This window comes from Taeniopygia guttata, chromosome 14 (assembly GCF_048771995.1).
Source record: "Taeniopygia guttata chromosome 14, bTaeGut7.mat, whole genome shotgun sequence".
In the NCBI taxonomy this organism is placed as follows: Eukaryota; Metazoa; Chordata; class Aves; order Passeriformes; family Estrildidae; genus Taeniopygia; species Taeniopygia guttata.
In genome coordinates this window covers 5,684,386-5,690,385 of record NC_133039.1, presented here as the reverse complement: position 1 = coordinate 5,690,385, position 6,000 = coordinate 5,684,386, and positions in this window count along the sequence as shown.

The following is a 6,000-nucleotide window of genomic DNA, read 5'->3' as shown; positions in this document are numbered from 1 at the left end:
ATGATGCTAAACCCCATCCCTGGGCACAGCTGGAGGGTTTTACCAGCAAACCAGGGATCTGAGCCTGGGGTAGAGCCAGCCACAGCCTGAGAGGGCTGATTCCTCTTCCCATACATCTGCACAGGAAAGAGGCAAAGCCCTTGGGGATGAGGAGAGAAAGCACTGGAACAGGCATAAACAGCTTAGTAATAATACTAATGATAGCAGTTAGCACGTCGGCAGCGGTTTGCAGCGCAGAGCTCTGTACAAACATTAATTAGTGCAGGCAGACAATTCAGCGATATGGTTCCCATTTTGCCAACTACCATGAGCAGAGAACCGACCATCTGCTTAAATCCTCTTTAATTTAATCCCAGCGCCTTCATAGGAAAATCCTAAACCTGTTTCAGCCTCAGATGAAACTTCCCAGGAGTGGAGGGACCCTTCAGACTCTCCTGGATGCCACCAAGGGATGTTTGAAGGGTGTTGGTGGCTGTGGGCTGAGCCTGGAGGTGGAAAACACACAGCAGCTGTTTTCTGTGTCAATAAATACACGTGGTGTAGCCATAGCCAGAGAACTGGTGGTTTTCCTTTAGACACGTGTTGCTGGAGTCTTTGGGGTTTTCCAGTTGGAGATGTAGAGTTGGTTTGGGCTGTTCTCATCCTTTGCTGCCCTGCCTGTGGTAGTTTTCATGATTTGTTGGGACAGCTGGTTCCTTAATAAAAAGTAAAGCAGATGGGATTAAAGCCCTTTGGGGTGTCAGTCCTGGCTCTAGGGACATGTGTGGCTGAGACTGCAGGCACCAAACACCAGGACAAGTCCAAACTGCTGAAATTGGGCTATCCAGGGCTTTTTTTTCTTTGAGGATACTGCTTTGTATTGCACAACAGGCACAGACTGCAGCAGGGTTTGGTCAAGGATGGGGCTCAGCACAAGGGATTTGGTTGGGATTTGGTTGGGATTTGGTTGAAGCCCAGCATGGGCCAGACACAGGAACAGCCCCCCAAAAATTCCTGGGGGAAATGCATATATTGCAGGAGGGTGGGCAGCTGGAAGCAGAGCTGTGATCACACCTCAGCACAGCAGTGCAGTGCTGCTGGGGGTGCAGCCATGCCTGGGGCTTTCTGCAGCCCTCCCTTGCTCCACAGATAATTCCCAGGCAGGAAAAGAGGCAGATGGAACCACAGGGGATGGGAAAGGCCAGTGCTCCCACAAGGAGATCCCCTTCTCCTTCAGCAGCAGGAAAACACGTTTGCCTACTCTTAAGCTAATATTGAAACCACGGAGCTTTCCCAAACACTGTGTCTGAATTTCCCACAGCACGTGAACTCATCAGCCCTACACATGGAAGAATGTGCTCAGCTACAGCAGGGGCTGCTTTTCCTAGGCTGATTTATCAGGATTAGTGGCTTTTTCTTTTCACTAGCTGTAGATTTAAAAGTCTATAATGGTGGAATTTCCCCCTCTTGTCTGGGCAGGTGGGTCCTAATACAGAGTCAAGAAGGGTTTGCAAAGAGTATTTTTCTTTAGAAAAAAGAGCTCCTGAATCACTTTGTCCCTGACTGAGAACACCTCATATTTCATCTAAATCCTGCACTGAGCTGAGCTGGGCCTTCAGCTGCATCACAATTATGCAGATGCTGAAATGTTTGGCTAAATCAGGGCTTTCCTCCTCTCACCATCTCCCAGGGCCTTTTCAAATTATCCCCCAGCCCAGCCATGTTTTGAGTCCAGGATGGTGCAAATGGTGAAGATAATGCTGATTTCAGCAAGATCCTCTAAGCTTGGGCTCTCTCTCAGTTTGATCTTGTGAATGGCCTCCCCAGGCAGCTCCTGCATCCCATCTCCACACCAGCTTGCCTTCTTAAGTGCCTGATTTTAATTTCTCTCAATCAGGAGCTGGGCCTGAGAAATTACGTAGTAACAAGCAATTCATCCAGGGGGAGAGTGTGGATCTAGGTTAATTGGTCTGACAACTGAACCCAAGCCTTTCTGGTTTTGCCCAGTTTTCCTTATTTTTCTCTGCTTCTGCACAATCTCTGCAAAGCTCTCAGCCTTGTTAATTAAGGAGGTAACTTCACCCCAAGGGCTGTTTTGTACTCCCCTTCCTCCTTCGAATGCAAGGATAAAAAAAGCAGCAAGAATTAGCTAGTTTGGGATGAAACAACCTCCTCAGAGCAGGACAGAGCCGGCTGGAGTCAGACTGTGTGGAGCTGCTGCTGTTCTCCTGGGCTTTGGGAACACAATGCTGCGTGGGGAAAGCAGGTGCTGGGCCAGGAACGCTCCTCCAGGCACGTTTGAAATGTTCCACAAGCACACTGCAAAGCAGGACAGGGTGGAAAACAGCAGAGTCCCTCGGGCTGGGTGGGTTCTGGGTCATGGCTGGGGCTGCAGCGCTGCAGATTTGGGGGGACAGGTGCAGGAGGGTTTATGGCTTCTTGGGAACATACAGCCCTAAAGGTTTGGGCACTTCTGAAACCCTTTTTTGCTACAAAACACTGTCAAAAGCCCTGTCCACAGAGATCTCTGCCCTGTGGCCACACCAGGAGGAGTAGAAATGAAGCTTTGTCCTTTTTTGTGGACTCTTTGTGTTCTCTTTTTATGAATTCCCATTACAAAGCTGAGCTCTGCCCATGCTGGGCAGGGTGAAAAACTCAGCTCCCTATTTTCCTGTGTCCCTTAGGTGTGGGGATATATATATACCCCACTATTCAGGAAGGAGCTAGAACATATTCTGTGCCTCCATTTTCAGAATCTGAATGGTTGTGGGTAACCCAGAGATCAGTTTTGGAGTGAGGAGATGCCAGTGATGTTGATAGTCAGACATTCCCCTGCAGACTGGCGTGTCCTGCAGAGAATGAACTGGCCCTAGGGCAGGGAATTAGTCCCAAAACATCCCCTGTGCTCTGAGAGTGGCTGAGGTGCCACTGGCACCCGTGCCTGTCCCCAGGAGCCACCCAGGAGCACTTTCCCTGGGATAAAAAAGGAGGTGCACAAGATGCATGAGCAGGAAGCACAGCTGTGAGACCACTCTGCCAGACTGAAAAAGGAAAATCTGTTATAAAAGAGTTTGCTTTTCCAGAGGCTGTGAGAGCCAGAGGCTCTGGGATTGAGAGCAAAGGAGATGCCTGAAAGAGGAGGGGTGGTAACACCTGGAAAGCTTCAGGGATTGTTCCTCAGGGCTCATGCAGTTGTTACTTGGCGTGGCTGTGACGGGGAAGGGAAGGGAGCAGGGGTGGGGCATTGAGCCAGGGGGTTCCCAGCTGGTGCCCAGCCAAAAGCCTGGTGCAGGTGGGCACAGAAAGGGTAACACAGGCACCAGGGATCCCAGTGCCACCGAGATGGGGCTGGCTGGGAGCTGGGACTGGCTGCTGCCACACCTGCATGGTGCCTTCAGCAGTGACATCACAAAATGGTCTGGGCTGGAACCTTAAAGATCATTCAGTTCCAACCCTGGTGACAGCACTGAGCCTTCCCTGGGTGGCAGCAGTGTGGTGTTCAGGTGCTTTGCAGCACCAGGTCCCTGCCTTTCCCATCCCTTCTCCTGGGAAGGGCTCAGCCCATGCAGCAGGAGCTGCTCCTTGTCCTCACATGTCCCGTGGTGCTCACAACAGGGCCCTCTTGCCTCACTTTTACTAAACAGAAGCCAACTCCCAGCCTCCACAGCTGCTGCCAGTGCATCTCCCAGCACTTTTGGGTTTCCCTGAGCCCTCTGGGGTTTTGAAGGCATCTCCAGGAGCTGTTGGGTGACTCACCAGATGGATGTGAACACAGCACAGGTGCTGCCCAACTGAGGCTCCCAGTGGGATGGCATGAAGGAAAAATGCACACAGGGGCTCACAGGGGCTCATAGGCTTGCTTATATCTCTGTAGACCCTCAAATGCTCTCACCTAGTACCTGAACAACAGCCCTTCAGTAACTGCTGCTCATCTCCCCCGCCTGGATCTCAGGAACACAGACCCAGCTCCAGCCCTGGTTACCTGGAGATGCTGAAAGCAGATTCAGATGCAAGGTGTATTGAACCCCTACACAAGTTCACCCCAAAATTTGGCAAGTTAGAGTTTAAAATAGTATGTGTTCAGGGTGAGCCTGTTGTGGGAGAGGAGCAGCACCGTTTCTCCAGGCACCTTCTCCATCCCAGGATCATTGCTGGCACCCACCAGCTGAGCAGGAGTGGACAGGTGAGGGATAGGGATGAGCTCAGGGTGGTGTGGGGTGTGCAAGCTCAGCTCCACTGGACTCTGCCCATGGTGTGTCCTGACAGCAGTGCCCTCCCCTATGACGGGTGTTTACTGAGCTGGACAGGATCCCCGGAGCCCTCGTGTCCCTCTGGCTGCAGGACACCAGGGTTCTACAAGGTCAGACCCTTCCCCCAGCTGCATCCATGAGCTGGGGACCTCCAGGAAAAAGCCATGAGCTGGGAACCTCCAGGAAAAAGGCACTGGTGGGATGTTGCTGGCAGGTTTGGTGGTTGGTGGTGGCCTCGTGCTCGGGGTTGCTGCTCCCGGCGGTGCCCCGAGTGCAGCGTCAGCTGGATTTTGGCAGCTCTGAGCCCTGGCCCCTCACTGCCCACAGCCCTGGCCCCAGGGAAGGCAGGGAGAAGGTGGCATGCTCACGTCTGAATACAACATGTTCCCCAGGCATGTTTGTTAACATAGTCACAAATAAACATTTTGCAAGATTTTTGCCAGGAGGACGGGCTTAATGTGTGTGGAGCCTTAAAGGACAGGAGAAAGCCAGTGCAGCCTATCATGTGGGCTCTGCTCTGGCCTCCCCAGCACTGCTGGGGCAAGGGAAATTGATTTCTCTCTGGGGATTACATTACTCAAGTCCCTGTGCACAAATTGAGGAGCAAATCCCATTAATCCAGCCAGGAGGGAAATGATATCATGGTGCTGGGGCAGAATGGAAGGGCCAGAAAACCCACCAGGAACCACCCCAGTCCCCCTGTCCTCCCCACTGGCAGATCTCCCCCACTCTGCTCCCCAGAACAGGTTCTGGCTTCAGAGTGAGCAAAAGGAAAAGGCAAAGTCATGTTCCAGCTCCTTGGGGGATTTCAGGCTTTCAGGGCCAGGATGAGCAATCTCAGCCCTGGGAGAGCTGTGGGGTCCCAGGGGGAAGCAGGGGCAGAGCTGAGCAGGGGAAGGAGGGATGCCCTGGGCTGTCAGGGGCCTTCAGCCTGTGATTTTTCCAGCGATATTTTCTATATGGACCCTATAGGTGCCTAGTTCACTTTCTAACCCACAAATCATTCATGTTTTTGCCCAGCCCATTCTCTGCCCCATCCAGCTGGAGAGAGAGCAAGTGGTTGGGAGGAGGCTCAGCAGCTGGTGGAGGCCACCCCAGAACATTTCCCCATCCTGGAAGTGTCCAAGGTGAGGTTGGATGGCACTTGGAGCAACCTGGAATAGCTGAAGGTGTGCCTGCCCATGGGTTGCAATGAGGTGGTTTTTAAGATCCCTTCCAGCCCAAAGCATTCAATGATTGTCTGATTTTCCTGGAGCCTGCGGCTGCCCCTCGGTACCCCCTGGTGCATCACCCAGTCCCGGTAATCTGTGCAGAGGGCATCGGACTGGGCTGGGATAACGGGAGGGCTGGAAGGAGGACTGGCACATGGTGTGAGCGCTCCACACGCGATCACACAGTCCCCTCTAGTGGATATTCCTCTTCCATCCACATCCCATCCACATGGATGCCCTGCCCACACCGCCTTGGCACCACCGGGCTCCAAATCCTGGTGCCAGCAGTGACCCTGGGGCACCATCCTGCTCCTCTCCTGAAACTGGGCACGATGGCAGGGGCAAAGCCCATCCAGCTGCCTCCAGCTGCTCCATCTCTTCCTCCCCTGCTGCGAATTTGGGTGGCTCAGCCTCCCTCCAGCCCCGTCCCTGCCCTGCCTTTGTCCCCCTGCACCCGCTGCCCTTGCGCCAGGGCTGGCCCCGGCTGGCCCCTGCATCCCCCCTGGCTCTCCTCCGCTGGGATTTCACACTGCTCCGACTTATTTGGGCAGTGGCCAGCA